This window comes from Octopus bimaculoides, chromosome 13 (genome assembly GCF_046866305.1).
Source record: "Octopus bimaculoides isolate indiv1 chromosome 13, ASM4686630v1, whole genome shotgun sequence".
Lineage (NCBI taxonomy): Eukaryota > Metazoa > Mollusca > Cephalopoda > Octopoda > Octopodidae > Octopus > Octopus bimaculoides.
In genome coordinates, this window is record NC_142940.1 from 65,013,223 (window position 1) to 65,031,884 (window position 18,662).

Consider the following 18,662-nt stretch of genomic DNA (forward strand, 5'->3'; position numbering starts at 1 on the left):
AAAATTTCCTTACAGTTCTGTTAACCCGAAGAGATCACGTGAATAAATGTGCTGAGTCTGATAATGAATTGAAAACGACAGACCAACGTTTTATTTAATTTTAATTTCCATTCTGCTTTCCTTAGAACTAATGTATTTATCGCATGACGTCTTACAGCTTTCTGTAGTTATGTAATCTCTACTCTTCTAACAAACAAAGTAATCTCAGAAGGCGGTCTTACCCTGTTGTCTTAAAAAGAGAAGTACTCATTGGAAATTTTAGTACAAGTCACTGCAGAAACAAGGAAAGCAAAAAAATAAAAAGACAACGGGTTGTTTTGACTAGACCAGCTATATTATGATTGATTTGGAGCTAAATAACTACAATAATCTATATCTGAAGCATTTCAAGTATTCTATGATTGGTGAGGTTTCTTGCTATTTTGTAGGCCTGATAGTTATCAGCCAATTTACTCGCACAAGACACAGGACTCTAATGCAAAATCCTTGGTAAATGCCTCTCTCCACTTTGAAGCACGAACACACAGAAACATCTACTTGGTCCCTCGCTTTGCTATATCTGTAGCAGTTAAATCTCTCACACCGTATTGCCTTAACATTATGGAAAGTCACATTAGATAAGATGATCCTCTATGGAGAGAAAACAGTCACGGCTAGAATATCGTCAATCATAATTCTGTTGTGTGAAGACTAAATCTTGAAATAAGCCTCCACTGCAACAATGCTTCTTACTACACACAAAACGGAACAAAGGGGATGAACGTCGTCGTTTCCTCGAGATAAGCTAGCCTGCTAGGATTACTTACCAGGTATTCCTGAAATCATTTCTTTTTGTCTTGAAAGAGTCTATATTTCAGAACGGTTTTCTTGATACATTAAGTCTGAACACAAGACATAATAGGCACCATCGGATTACATTTAATCAAAGGTTTACTCATGGTTAAATAAGTTGTGACAACAAATGTATTGAATTACAATGAAGAAAAACGAATGAAGGGTGAGTCGCCTAGAGACAACACAATATTAGACTGGATACTGGAGATTACTATTGTTGTTTGCTCTTACAAAGTTCCTGATGAGGCTTTTATTTAGTTATAGACTGCTGTCTATAACAAAATCAGGATGATAAGAAACGCAGTGATCTGTTAATCGGGCATAATTATCTTGTCACAGCATCCTAGGAAATCTTAATATTGCACGAGAAAGTGCACAGCGGTCTTAGAGACAAGATTATTGTCATGTCTTGACAAAGTCGATATGCTCGACACGTGGCTCTCAGACATTAAATTCAAATCTTCATAACAGAAAATCAACCCACAGACAATCTAATGTGGAAAATAGACAGTTACAAGAGGTTGAATCCTTCACCTACATAGTCGTGAAAATAATTAACCCCGTTTCTAACACAAATACAAAATAATTAATGTGATCAGTTCAATGTGTCAGAGCAGAGGTGTGTTAGGTAATTAGAAAAAGCAGAAAACTGGAGAAGCATTCAATTAAAATTGTTATTTAAATTCTAGAGGTGGAAGTAATAGGTTAATTTGATATCAGTTTGCAATATCAGCCGTTTAAAAAAAGAAAAGTCATGCTGCAATCGACATAATTTCAGTAGTACATTCAGTTGTCTGGCAGAGTTTATTCATTTCAAACAGGTTTAGTTTTCAAGGTAACAAACACGTGTAAATAGGCTCAATTGCACTTACACATTGAGATATAGTTATATATACACGCACACATTTTGACATGTACATTATGACAGCGTGTATCTGTGTTCATGTATGTATATATGCGTGTATGTATGCGTCTGTCTGTCTGTGAATCTCTCTCTCTCTCTCTCTCTCTCTCTCTCTCTCTCTCTCTCTCTCTCTCCTCTCTCTCCATATATATATATATATATATATGTATGCATCTATATAGTACATGTGGGTATGTATATGTATATACACACATATACACCTCCGCCCACATTATACATGACACACACACACACACACACATACACACACACACACATACACACACAGACACACACACACATATATCGTTTATTTAATTTCATTTGCTCCGTATTCGAGTGATACGCTATTCTGAAGCATATCTATATTGAATTCTAACATCAGGTTATTATTATCGCTATGTTTAAGCGAAACGTCAACATATGTTTATATGTGTGTGTGCATGTATGTGTGTGCATGTGTGTGTATGTGTGTGCAACCTAATATGAGTACAATTAATCTATGAACTCTATATAAATCTGTATCTTCGTATAGCATATATATATATCTGGATACATCTGGATATATCTGGATATATACATCTGGATATATCTGGATACATCTGGAAGGACTAAAATGAATGTATGAAACAGCATTACTCACAGAGCCTATTACAACTTATGATTCAATAATAAAAAAAAAAGGAAAAATTAGCTCTTATCTGACACATCCTTCACCTGTTGATTATTGAGGTAAATTCCAATTGCCGAGTTAATGCTTGTGTTCAATGCGTTTATGCTAAGTGAAATTACTACCATCAAGAACTGAGTAGGTTTGATCGACAGGTAAAGGTATTTATCAGCTACGTGATGGCAATCATCATTCCTTTATTAACGATATTTGCATCTCAACGGCACGTTCATTTTTTTGTCACCATTTACTCCAAGCTAAATGAAATAGTTTTTCTAATATCCTATAGTAAACTAGTAATAATATTAAATTATTCTTACAGTTATACAGAGCTGTCGCCATTATTATTTATTACTTCCCCGTATAATGTTATCTCATAAACTGTGAAACGAAATCAGATATACATACTGACGTTATAAGTAATATAACATTATCCATACAAAGATATTATACTTTGGAATCGTAAAGACCATTAAATCCTAAATACTATTACATCGTAAATGACACTTTATACAAATGGCACAGAAACATGGTACATTATAATTTATCAATAACCCTCAGTTATGGGTACGGTTACATCACATCTCCCATTGCACCAAACACCCGTACACCATACATTCCATTAATCCTACATGCATTTACGACATAAGTAAACCATTAAATGTTTCTATCTCTAAACAATCTTGATATCAATAAACACACATCTCACATACCATTAAAATTACTGCTCAAATTCATCTTCGAAGAATTTATTTTATATACATATATATAAGGTGGTGCTCCAGCATGGCCGCAGTCAAACGACTGAAACAAATTAAAAAATAAAAGAATGCATTTAATTGTGTTTGGAATGAATTGCCGAAAACTTGTTTTTTGGATTTGCTTGCATCCCATTTCTGTCTGCAGTGTTCATACTTCCCCATTCCACTCCCTCCTTTAACTGTTAAGAATTATTGTTCTTTATTTTCACAGCCAGAAAATGAATAAATGACAATTTAGAATTTGCAACCAGAAAAACATTGTCTTAAGTAACGTAGGAGAACGTGAAAGAAACCATATGTACGCTAGATCACTTCCTAGTTTCATCTCTGAAAAAAAACATATTCACTACTACAATGTGAAATATGATGCTTGACACATTTAATATGAATTCCTCCACAACAGCAGCCCTCTTGAAATTTAACCAAACAGTTCACTCTGTATGAAATTAGAGTAAATCATATTTGGGGAAAGAGAAGTTACTCTGAAATATATTTTAAATGACAGACAGTGGTTCAACGCTAGAGAAAGACAGGTGTGTGTTACAAGTTATTTGAATTATCTTGATTTGTTTAACTTATCTTCTAGCTCAAGTCTAAGCGTGTATTTAGTAGCCGCCATATTTGCTTTCAATCAAACCAAATCATTTCAGAAAAGATTCTCAGATATTTTCTATGCATTATCTATGTAAAAAGAACAATTACTTATAGAACGCTTTTCGATTATATATTTTCTCGCTCAGATCTGAACTCGAGCAAAAAAAAAAAAAAAGCACAACTATATGTAACTACTCGTTTAGCAGTGGAAAAAACTGGAAAAGTGGAAAGCTAGACAAGAAAAAAGTGATTTGTTTCTTTTATTGCTGTGGTATTGATGGAGAAATAAAGTCTTTTGTTGTCGGCTGGGACACATTGAACGAAGAAAAAAAATCTCGTTTACGTAAGTAATTCAGGTAATTATTTCAACAAGTTGGGAATTTAGAGATGAATTCGATAATAAATCGTTTATTTAGAGCATGTTTCCATTCCTTTATTTTATTTCGCTTAATTTATTCAATCATTAAATTGATCAAGTCGTTAAATTAATTAGGTACAAATACAGTAATTTAATTTGACAAGTAATGCAATGTTAATCATTGATTGAGCTACATAGTATGTAATCTCATGTTAGGCCCGATCGAGCATTTTTCTGCTCATGATTTTCCAGTCAAAACCATCGTGCTGTGTGTGTTTTTTTATTTTTTTTTTATTATTATTATTTTAACAAACGTGACATATTCAGGACAGCTACCTAATGTAAACTTTTTATGACAAGGCTTCATTTGACGGAGATCCGGTTGCTATTTCTTGAAAATGAGCGATTATATCGTATAGCCCTTGCTAGCTTTTGTACTTTGAAAGTTATTTGACATTCAATTACACATTCTGAATGAACTGCACAGAAACCACACGTATTTTCGTCCGAATCATTCAACTTCTTTCTTTTACTGCCGACAGTCGAAAGACTACGGCCTTTCTGATGCAGGACTTCCAGAATTATATGTGATTATATTGCTGCCATGCCAACAACGGATTTCCGTTGTACTGATTTTATTAGTCTCTACTTACCGCAAACATAAATTGCTTTTGGATGCAAATAAGATCAACAGGTGGACAACGTAAAGACATCTATAATTTCCAAATTAATAGTAAGAAGACGGTTGCGAGTTTGATTCTTCCAAATCAACTGTTACATATTACGAGATGTTTACACCAGTTGAGTAAACGAAGTCCTAAACAATCGGACCTATCTCTTGCTAACCCTCTGCTTCATCAACTGACCAGCCCACTTTATTAACTGACCAGCACACTTTATTAACTGACCAGTACATTTTCAGAAGTCGCCACAATATTTCACTTAGTGCATAGTCGTCTTCGTTAAAGACCACTATATTTCCTCAGCCTGACCTATCTGGTTTATTCAGAGACCAGTATAAGTCATTAAATAACCAATATATTTAATAATATTCGATAATCCACGGTGTTCATTGATTATAGAAATGACCTGCGACATAATCCACCAATGCACGCTGCAGTATTCAGTTGACCTCGGCTCGCTAGGTGCATGCATCAGCAGCAGGAGTAAAAAAATCCTTATACTGATTATATTGTACTGAACTTTATTTCACTGGAGGGGTTCCAGAGACTGATGAATACAGTTTGTCGTGTCACTAACGTATTTGAAGCAGAGATCAGCAACAGAAAGTTTAAAACTATGGCAGGCACGGAATTAGGCCAGGTTTACTCTACGATTCCTTGCAATCACGACGCAGTTGACAGGTCCGAACACCTGCACTCATTGTTGGGAAAACAGCGGACGTTGCAGGGGATCAGAGCAAAAGTTGGTGCAAGAAGATCGATTCTGAGATTACTCGAGACAATATGGAAAGACTATATTCTCATAAAAACCATCAAACCTACACCAGGACACTTTATTAAGTGACAAGTATATTTCCTTCATAGACCAATGTGTTGCATTGAATCACCATTATACCTTATAAATATCAATATATATCATTATATGACCAGTGTACATCATAAAATGACGTGCACGTTCCGTTAAATGACCAGTATATTTCCTCGAATGACAGAAATATTTCATTAAATGACCAGTTTTTCATTTACTAATTAGGCAACAGTATAGTCTGTTAAATCACTATTACATCTGATCAGTATGTTTCATTAACTGACCAATATACTTTTACAATATGTATACTTTATTAAATTGCCCGGTATATTTCATAAACCTAATCACTCGACTTAGTTAACTAACCACTATGTTTCCTCTACTGACAGCGATTTTTCTTTTAACTGAATTGTGTAAACGGTGAAACTCTTCTCTAAATAAGCGAAACTGCTGGTATCATCATATCTAACGTTTTGATTATCAATACTATTTAATTACGATGATTATGAAATAATATTGGTGATTATCTGGCATTCTTTAAGAAGAAGAAAACAGCTGTAAGCGTTTCTGATTCTTAAGTCCGTCAGCGAGAGTAACGCTTCCGGCATTGCTTCCTAACACAAAAATTGGATTGTCAGAAATTTGACGTTTTTGAAGATTAAGTATAACTGATTAAGAATAATTTCGGTTTAAACAAATGGAGTAAAAATACTTATTACGAGCAGTTTTTGAAACGTGTATCTCAGGTGTGTTTCACCAAGTGTACCTGAACTTGATCATCCAAATTGATGAACTAGATGTCCAGTTGCTATGGTCATGAAATTTAAAGTAACGAAGGCACGCGGCTGCTTTACATGCTAGAAATAAAATTTAGTTATTAGGACTATATACCTTAAATCGGGGAATAATTAAAATACATAGTCCTAGGAGTATTCTGCCAAGAAACGTACAAAGAATAACTTAGATCAATATGTTCTCAAATTTTCTTCAGGTGATTTCGTCGGAGAAGGGGCAGCATCCATGCCCCTTTTCTAGGGCTGTGTGACTTGGGTATGAGAGCAATGCAGTCGTCCTTAGACCGGAGGCCTAGACGAAATGCTCGCTACAGAGTAAGATTTGCTAAAGACAACTAGAGGCTGTATGGTGTATTTTCGCCAAGTGGCGGACTAAAATCAATTATCATGGCAGTACGTTACAGAAGTTTGTTACAACATTCTTGAACATGATTTTCCCGTTTCTTTACAACTTCTGTTCATTTAAACACCAATAAAGAGATGTCGTTATTGGATTATATGTCTTGTTCTCATTCGTATAAATTTACCAGCTCGTAAAATATTTAAAATGTGCTCTGGTATGATTCAATTTCGAAATATGAAACTACCTAAATCTTCATTAAATGTCATTCATGATAGCATCGATTTTCGCGAAAACTTACAGACTTAGAAAATGACTCCTGACATTCACAGACCGACGTAAGTAAAATTCAAAGAAACGATTAAGAAGAGACACAATGTTATCGACAATTCGCAGAACCTAAAATCTCAAAATAAAAATTAAAGTGTTGTTAAAAAGTTCGTTTCGAAAACACATTTTCTCAGGTTCAATATTTTCCCTCTTTTTTTCTGATATAATCTTCACTGGACAGTACTTTGCTAGCTTATTAGAATGGATAGCAAAATGTACAAAACTTCTTGTCTATATATATTTCATTAAAGCTTCAAAATTAACGCAGAACTGTTACTCAGAGTTTCACGTTCCTGTTCGTCGGACAGTTGTGATGAATACTTTACATTTGGTATTCGAGTGCTATCTTTCCACCTTGTTTTGCATTTATGCATTCACCTGAATATGATATATATATATATATATAGAGAGAGAGAGAGAGAGAGAGATAGATAGATAGATAGATAGATAGATAGATAGATAGATAGATAGATAGATAGATAGATAGATAGATGTACGCATATGCATATATATATATATATATATATATATATATATATATATATATATATTTACACAAACACACACAAATATTGTTTACGTAATAAAAATTTTGAAACTTTGAAAGAGCACTAATTCATTTTTCACCGTTGACTACCATGTAGATAAAGCTCAAACTAATAGTATGTAAATACTGATTTATAAGATTTGAAGATTTCCAATGGGACTGGGGCCCACATTCTCTGTATACATGACAAACATTTTACCGATGAGCTAAGGAAAACTTCCGAGTTTCTCTGTTTATTTTGGAAACTATTTCCTTACCAGAAACAATTGTATTTTGTTGAGGCCATTACAATTTAGAATCTTCGAGAGTACATAAGATAATGATTCATTGACACAATGCGTGGGTTTGTCTCCTGACCTTCCTAACAAATTCTCTGAACAGCCAACAACACAGATTCAGACTCAAGTGCTTGCCTCATGCATCATATAAATGAACTTGAGAGGAAGTGATAGTCATATCTTTCATCAGTCTGAAATTAGACCTGTTAACTTCGTTCTCTTTTATTTGTACGACTTGTTGGAATGCATTGTATTAAAACGAAAGGTTAATTCAAAATGTTCTCTAGCCATTGCTTTCTACAATATTGAACAACTCTCTTTCGACTAGTCACACAATGAGGGTCAGCCTAGTTGACGGAGTCCCAAAAGTTCCTTGTCTTTCTTCCACTAAATTATGTTGACAACCTTTTTCTAGTAAAACAGGTCTTTGAAATTATTGTCCGAAACAAATGTCTGCGATGTTTTTTTCTTTTACAATACAGTTTATAATGCTCATTTTTATGAAATTGTTCAGCAAAGTCAATTTTCGCATTTAAGTAAACCTTTTCTTGATCGATGCGCTAAATCAAAGTGTGAAATATTTTGTCAGTTTTCTCTCCTATTTTCAAACCAAAATTTTCAAACCACACGCAACGTAATTATTATCGCATTCTTCTACAAACCACTGTGCTGACGTGTAGAAAATACGACAGGAAAAATAATATACATTTGAGCATTGTTGTTTTTTCTGCGAAAGAATTTTGAAAACTTTCCTACATATGTTTCAGTCGTATGAGTGAAATGCATAACACTGGTTATGAAAGGATAGCAAGAGATGAAAGAAGCAAAACGGAAAAAGAGGTCATTTACCTGATATTCGAGAAACTTGGTTAATATTTATCAACGAAAGCTGAGCAATTTCTTCGTGCACATAAATAACTTTATCTAAACTACAGAGCGAAATTCTTGGTCACGATTAAATTGCAGGCCCCAATAAAACTCCACCCGAAAGTAAACACGATAGCATAAAGGTAAAAGCAAGCTTAGAGAATGAATTCACCAGTAACACAGTGTATGGATTTCATGGTGGAAAGTTTGTGCATAGGAAAATGTGTCAAAGAACACATTCCTTTACCCGAAATAGTTCCAAGAGATAATGAGCAGTAATATTTTCTAGAATGCATCTTTAAATACAGGCATCACAACTCTGAAATGAACTGGAGAGTTTGGTAATTGTAGAATTCTTAAAAACTGGTGAAGTTTACGTCAAAAAGTGGATGAACCAAAATAAGACCCTGCCAAAAATTATGAGGCAGAATTCTAAAGCATGATTGTAGCACCCAGCATAAATAGATTTATTTTCCGGCATTAACTTTTTGTGACGGAGGAGACATACTGGTATGTTGCCGATTAACTGACGTCAGTATTCTGCCAGATCTACTGTGTGAACTATATAAAACAAAATGATGTTGCTAACTAGCTAAAGTAGCCTCGTCACCTGAGAAGACCAGCGACGGCCGCAAATAAATTCACTTACGAGCCATTTTACAATTACTTTTGAATTTATTTTACCCTGACTCTATTCATAGGCATATATGGGCGCAAAACGGTCCTACGAAACATTAAATATTGTGTGCCTATGCCTAGATTATATTAAAATACATACACACACACACACACACAAACACACACACGTGTGTGTGTGTATGTGTGTGTGTTATAGTGAAAGCTATAGGCAATAAATCAAAGAACTAGCGACGAGTGAATACTGCAGAAAATGGAGCCCAATTTCCACATAACGTGAATTAATTTCTCAATTTACATTTGGAATAAAAGAGTAACTCGTCTATAGATGTTGTTCATGTGCCCAACAGAATGTTCCAAAGCTGGGAGTCAGCCTAATTTCTAGTCTATCTTGGCCGATATATTGACAGTCTTGGACTCAGCATTAAGTACTGTTATATATATATGTGTTTGTGTGTTTGTGTATCCGCGCACATGTATGTATTTATTAATGTAGGTATGTAGGTATATATGTGCGTATCTCATAGGAAACAGTCACGCATATCTTAAGAATGTCCAATGTATGTGTATATAACTATAAAATATCTGTGTATCAACGCACAAATTCGTGTATAACTATATTAGTCTCTTTGACTTATTAGGTTAGGCTTCAACTGAGATATGCATATATAAAAGAATTAATGAACAAGAACACGAATGCTACCCCACTCCACCCCACACAGACACGAACGTTCAAAGGCACGCACGCGTGCAGTCACACACATATCTACGTATGTGTGTGAAAATGTCTGTGTGGCTGGTTATTTACGTTAGTATTCAGAAAAACTGAAGCATGTCTATCGACTGAAAGTTGATAGTTTCTTTAGTAATAGGTGCGTTTAACTTAGCTTGCTCACAGACTAAATAAGAGAGAATTACAAACAACAGAGAGACAAAATTTGCTTGCTATCAAAATGTCATTTATTACTGAAAAATATAGAATGAGAGCAGGGGTGAGAAAGAGAGAGAGAGAGAGAGAGAGAGAGAGAGAGAGAGAGATGTCGGAGAAAAAAGGGAGAAATGGTGGAAATTAGACAACTGACTAGAGGGAGTGCGAGTGGGAGGTGGTTTGATTGTTAGTGGTGGTATAGCAATGAATACTAAAGCAGTAGAGAGAAACTTCTTAACTTTTGGAAGATTTCCCTTCTGTCACAGAACGGATTCAATTCTCTTTCGAAATAAAATTGAACGCCTGCCATGAAATGCATTAAATATAATTAATAACAAAAATATATGTTATACGTTATGTGTTATATGAATTTATGTTTTTATACTACTTTAGAATGGCATCGTTTCAAACAGACCCTACTTAAAACTTCTACTAGTATTCATAGAATGACCAAATTATATGCAATTATTCGGTTTTGTCATGTTTTTACTTTATTTTTCTTTACCCGAATGCTGTTTTGTTTCTCTACTCCATGTTTTTGGGAAGCATACCGTATGTACACACACACACACACACACACACACACACACACACACACACACACATACAGCCAAACCTATATAGATTCATACATAGAGATACACAGACACGCAGAAACAAACATAAATACATACATATACAAGACGTTAAGTGACATACGCCTGGAAGACTATTCTTTTGTGTAAGAAAAAACTTCTTAAACTTTCGATATTAATAAATATCCTGATAAAGAGTAATGTATCTTTGAACAAATCTAATGAAGCGCCGGTTTAGGCTGATGAATATCATTCGGGTTTCTACTGTAAAAGTCGAGGCAATATTTGAAAGTAGGTCAATAATTGCTGGTCGTGGAACTATGATGAAAAAGTCCAGTAGATTTGTGACTGGTCCCACGATCTGTTACATGAAGAGGAAGTGGAGCTATTTGCATTTTCAAATGAAGCATTTCCGCTCGCAAACTACGTTCTTTGTGAAGGAATATACTACTCTACTTTATAAAAGAAACCATCGGATATACAGAGGAGATGATAGCACCAACAGCACAGCTAACTTCCCCGCCTCGAGGGAATAATGAAATATTTGAACCACTCCTCAGTGTAAAACGATAACGTTCACACAGATATAGGTCTGCTGGCTCTATATGATCACATGGTAGCCACTTCAGATCAAATAGATTTGTGTATGAAGTACACAAAAGTATATGCAACAAAAAAAAATATATATATATATATATATATATATATATATACATATATAGCTTAGAGCGAGATTAAAGAAGTCCAATGTTTGCATTGACTTGAAATTGAATGAATGAGCCGTCATTACACGAATCGGCAGAAAATCAGCCAATTTAAGGTCAAAGAACACATACATAAACTGAAAGTATATATATTCTTTATATATTGAAACTCTTTATAAAGGATATGATTTTCCTGGAATACACTTTTGTTCATTATTTTTATTCAAATCCTAATTTCAAAAAACTGTGTTTTATTCAAAGCAGACGGTTCTGATTTCTATACCTTCCGATGTTTATTGACGTAATCCTTTGTTATTTTAGTTTTTTTTCTTTTTTCCACATCAATACCGACAGTCTGTAGACAGAATATCTTTAGTAACAAAGTCAGTTTTGAATTTGCAAACCACTTTATGTAACATCATGATAAGCTGCCCCAAACGCTCTGATCTGCTGACGAGAGTAACTCACATCTAAATTCTTAATCCATGTGTCCATCCTTCCATCTTCTCCGCTTACTATTCCTTGGAGGATCATGGAGTTCGAGTCCTCAGGGCTCCTCTGCTTTCGGATCCTATGAGAAGTATCCATCATTACTCTTTCCGGCTAGATTTCCAACCGTGACCAACTGAGAATATGGAGAGGAGGAAACACACTTCACTATTAGTTAATGTTTTCAAAGTAGTGGAACACGTCGAGTACAATGATTTTAAAAAGGTAATACGAGGAAAACATCGGATAGAGTCATGATTGAAAGAGCACTGACCGTCTTGTATCACATGGCTGAACGAAGGTTAAACCAAAGCAAAACACTAGTTGGTCACCCAAATGAGCCAAATATAAATAATAAGGGAACTTGTACTTTCACCTTTTAATGTCATCAATATTTTTACAGCGCTGTGCTTCCTAAGTTTGAACATCATCACAAAAAAGAAAAAACAGTATCAGCAACAGAATCCCTTCATGAGTGTAGACCTCCTTGGTACTTAAGATTAATTATTATGTAAATAACCCACAGCTACACTTAATCAGGCAATGAAAGTCTTCTATATTAAATAGAGTTTCTTATGTTTTTGTTTACCTCTTAAGACTATCGGATTCTGTTGTAGATTTTACTGTTAAGCATTCCAAACATCCACGCTAAAAATTAGAGAATCCGAACTGGGTAGACAAGCATTTATATATACGCACGCACATACATACATACATATGGTCTTTCATGTGTACTAAACTATAGTGTTCATATGCATGCCACTGGCAAGTCTAACTTAATTTCATTAATTCATTTTTCTTTCATTTGTACAAATTTTGTAGGTCATAAATATTTTCTCCTGAATTTCTGAATGTCTCTTGTCTGCTGGCGATAGTTTGAACAATTGTCAAGATAATGATGTCAATTGAGGAAGAAACGCGTGCACAGGACTCTTTCATGAACTCCAAACAATTGAACACTCCTTTTCCTAAGAAGCATATCAAATTCGGATAACTGTTGTTTCTTCAGTTTAATTCAACTTCTGCTTTCAGTTCTTCTTATTTGGCATTTGAGGATTGTTACACATTTATCAAGAGACAAAGATGGTATTAAGAAATGAAGGATTTAAGCCCTGTATTCTTTGTCTCTCTTTCTACTTACCACACACAGACACACACAGAGACACACACACACACACACACACACTCTCTCTCTCTCTCTCTCTCTCTCTCTCTCTCTCTCCCTCTCTCTCTTTATATATACATATATATATATATATATATATATATATATATATATATATATATACCAATTTGTACGCGATATCCTTTGTGTTCTGTTTTCAATTTGCGTTCAATATATTCTTTCACCTCTGCCACAATCCGGCATATACAGGTGATTACACTTGTCAAGTATTACCTCTAAAATTTACTGGACCTACGTGATTCACGTTGTCCTTTGGATTGGATTTTACATACCCACGACAACTTTTAATACTTGATGAATAAACAATGAAACAAAGGATTAACACCAATTTGTACGGCGATATCCCTTCTGTTCTGTTTTCAATTTGCGTTTTCTACATATATTTATATATATGTGTGTGTATATAAATGTATAAGTGTATATATGTAGAATATATACAGATATACACTTACATGTATATATAAATGTATATGTATATATTTATATATATATATATATATATATATATATATATATATATATATATATATATATATATATATATATGAATGTATATGTGTACATATGTGTGTAAATGTGTATATATGTACAATATATATATATATATGTGTGTGTGTATATACTCCATGCCCGGAGGTTGGTTCATCTCGTATCGTAGATACGAGAATGTCTATCCCCTTCTCAAAGACACCTGTATCCACATTTAGTAGGTGTCTTAATCATTTTGGCAGAACACTGACGGGATCGAATCTTGGACGTCCACACTGTTGCAGTACCTGATCCTCACTTTAGATGGCGTAGATAGTAAATTTTGTGTTACGCAGTGTCGCATTATACGGGTATTTATAAAACTTCTGATGCCAAAGTCAGGTACAAGCCTTTCCAGAAATGTTCACATGTAAATCACTATATGTCTCTTGTATCTTCGCGCCTGGGAGTAAATCCTTAGTCTTTTTAGCCTTTCCCAGTAGTTGCTCACTTTCGAGGAACTGGATCGCTTCAATCCCCGTTGTCGGTTTCACACTATACAACGCCCGCAGCAATCGTGCAGTAAAAGGCTGTCAACAACGCCTGCCACAGATTTCAATGCGGCTTCTTGTTCTCTTTCGTCCCTGGGATTGCACCGTCAACGGGTCCTGTGGTGCATTGGCGAGATGGTAGCACAATGCTTGAAATTTCCAGCATTAAACTACATGTTCTCTTGTTTAATCTACTTGTGTATTGCATTTACACCACGTTGCAAGCTTTCAACATCGCCAAAGTTCTTCACAAGCTATGCTGTGATACCATCGGCATAGCTTCTGATTGTGGATATCTGATGACCTTGGGCATGGCTAACAGAGCTGTTAAAAACACTAATGTCGCCAGAACAGTTTCCTGCCTGACTTTAATATTTTAAGAAGTCACGTAGAAACTTGCCTAGTTTACCGGTTATGCCAGATCTCTCTGCTTGTGTCATATCATGCTATGATCTATCTTATCAAAGGTCGTTGCAAAGAGAAGATATGTCACATCGACATTTAAATGGTTAAGCAGTTACTTAAAAAAAGAAAAATGGTATATTGTTGCCAGAGGTGTGTGAGTCAGCTTTATCTCAGGCGGACACATATTGAGGAACGTTCAGCAAGTTATTTACTTCAGCTGACAAGGACGCTGCCATGAGCAATTATAAAAAAATATATGGATATTAGCGTCAAAGCTGTTATTTAAATTTTGATATATAACCAAGGAGATCGATTCATAAGGAGTTTACTATAGACCTTTGTGGGCGGATTTTTGCTGTTTTGGTAACGATTGCATGTTTTATCTCACCAATACATTTGGTAGATATCATTATATGAACATATATATATATATATTTGAGTGTTTGATACCCCACCGTCGCTTGACAACCGATGTTCGTGTTTACGTTCCCGTTACTTAATGGTTCGCCAAAGAAACCGATTGAATAATTACTAGGTTTAGACAGAATACGTCATTAGGTCGATTCGTTCTACTAAAGGCGGTGCTCCAGCATGGCTGCAGTCAAATGACTGAAACAAGTAAACGAATGAGAGAACAAAATAAAATAATATATATATATATATATATATATATATATATATATATATATGTACAGAGGGACGATGCAGAAATAAGACAACGACATATGTAGGCGAAACAGCAAGGAGTATAGGGGAGCAGGCAAACGAACATTGGAGGGAACTTAAGGAAGGGAAGAACTCATCAGTTCTGTACCAGCACGCTGAGCAAGAACATAGAGGCTCAATCAACAACATAGAAATTAAAATCTTATCTAAACATAGCAGTGATGCAGCACTTAGACAAATTACTGAAGCTACACACATAATAGAAGGGAAACCTAGCCTGAATAGGAAACTAGAATGGAACACTAACATACGCCACTAACAAACCACAGCATGTGACAACATGTTACCCATAAACCAATAATAGGAACAAAGTATAATACAATACATAGATAAACAAATGGAATTAAATACTACATACGTTAACAAAATTTAATTAAACACAAAAAAAAACAAAAAAAAACACACACACACACACACACATGAACATATAAATAAATAAAAACTAATACAAACGAACACGTATTAACAGAGAATATAGGTGATACAAACACTCCCCATACACACATGCACTTACAAAAGACACAGACACATTGAAGGACACGCATGCGTAGACACATACAATAGGAATACAAAATACAAAATGGCTGATAGTTAGCAAGGTGAGACACACATAAGAAAGAAGAAGGAAACAAAGGACCACTGATGAGGTCACAGAAGTGTGACGAAAGAACTCTGGCCGAAATAAGATTAAGATTAAGATTAATGTAATATAAAGCTGAAAAAAAAAAAAAAAGAAAAAAAAGAAAATTAACACCAAATATACAGTGCGTGTGTTTTTATTGGCTAAACTGGCAACATGACCATCCCCAAGTACAACAATATATATATATATATATATATATATATATACATATATATGTATACATTCGTGTGTGTGTGTGTGTGTATATGTGTAGATAGAAATATATATATATATATATATATATATATATATATATATATATATATATATATATATATATATATATATATATTTATATATACATATATATATATATATATATATATATATATATATATATATATATATATATATGCATATAATGATAATTAGATGGAAATATGGTGGTATATATATAGACAGAGAAAAATGGAAACTGACAGAGAGAGAGAGAGTGATGTGGCAAAGACGATAAAACATATTCGCTGCTAGATTCTGATGTGAATGCATCGTGAAATAGAATTCCTCAACGTCAAAATACCTCTTTGTGATAAACATGGAAAAAAATCGTTTATGTACGTTTGAATTTATATCTATATCAATGCAAACTGTGTATGTGCGGGTGTATATCTATCTATCTATCTATCTATCTATCTATCTATCTATCTATCTATCTATCTATCTATCTATCTATCTATAGATAGAGAGATAGATAAATCTGTATATATATATATATATATATATATATATATATATATATATATATATATACAGAGAGAGAGAGAGATAGTTATACATACTTGCATACGTACATATATGTATTTGTGTATGTGTGTGTGTGTGTGTGTGTGTGTGTGTGTGTGTGTGTGTGTGTGTTTGTGTCTATATGCACAGATATAATTTATAAATGTATATTAATACGAATATTTAGACATAAATGTAAATATACATGTGTCTATATACACACGCATACACACATATTTTCACAGATATGTATATATGACTTTATATGTAAATCTGTTTCTCTTTGATAGGCTATGTGTGTGCACATACGCGTGGTAGAATGTTTTGTTGTGGGCTCTTTCGTCTCAGTTTAATTGTGTGTAGATGTGCATATATGCTTCGTGTTTGTATCTGTGTGGGTGAGTGTATGTTTGCCTCTGTATTTCTATGTGTTAGATAAGATATGCTTTTGAAGCAGTCCGTTTGCAAATTGCTCGCAGTAATCGATAAGAGACTGACTGGAGCCAATGATGATGTAACAGATATTTCCGCGCACTTCCTCAGTAATCCCGACAGATTCTCTAATATTTGCTTAGAAATATTTTGTTTCTAGCGAAGCACTTTTGGTTTTGCCATGGATATTGCAGAGAATTTAGCTTTTCACTAGAAGATTATAAATGGCTTTGTGATTTACAAAAGAATGACTATAGTAGTGTACGTTATCTTTGAAGGAAGGAATCTCTAGTCGAAAGAACAAGGGAAAATGTTTGAATATGCTTTACATTCCGCCAATAATGGCAATTTGCTTTCAATCTGATGTTTGTCTGTTTATATAGTTTATACAGCCTGTGAGGTAATTCGAAGCAAAGGGCTGACGTAGAAAACATCAGAATTATTATAAACCTGATAGATGCTAATGTAAAGAAAGAATAGAATTGAGCAAGTAATGCAACTTCTTATAAGGAATATTTCTTCAATCTTCTGTTATGTTTCTGTAACGATTAATCCTTCCTCTGTCAACACGGTTCTTAATGGGCCAATACATAAATCTACTTTCACTTGGAATCACGTGAAACAAATTGGAGTTATCTCCACTTGCAGAATTTGTTAATTGCCTTCAGATAATATTTCCCAGAAGACCCGGCGATGTTTTTATTGCCTTCTTTAACTTACGATTGTTTAATGTCACTCTTTAGAATTTTCTTTTCGAACGAAAACAACACAAAATCTCTATTTCACAAATTATGGTGTTGATCCGTGCGTATCTGTGTGTATGAGTGCATGCATGTACGTATGCATGGATGTTTTTTATATGCACGTATGTGTGTGTGTGTATGTGCTTGCGTGTGTGTCTGTGTACTCGCACGCAAGCGCAAACACATTCACATAGACACACATACATGTATGTATGTATTTATATATGTATGTTTGTACGTATGTATGCAAGCATTGTCTCGGAATATACAAACGTTTTCTTGCTTTGTTTATTTTCACGATTATCCCACATTTTGCTGAGAGTTCTTTGCTGTTTGTTTATAACAGAGAGGCTTCTGAATATACGATCAAAGTGTACAGACCGCCGTAGTTTCATCCTCAGAATGAAAAGATTTTGGCATGTGTTACAACGGAAACATTGTGAGATTAAGATGACATTGAGAACCTAGAAGATCAGCAGAATCATAAAGAGCACCGTAACGCAGACGATAAACTTTAAGAATTTTACGGTATAAGAAATAAACCAAAGTTTGCAACATTGAGCGCGAAACAGAGTTACACCATTTGAATTATTTGGAAAATCAACAAAATAGTCTCATATTTCTTTTATTCCATTTCTATCACAAT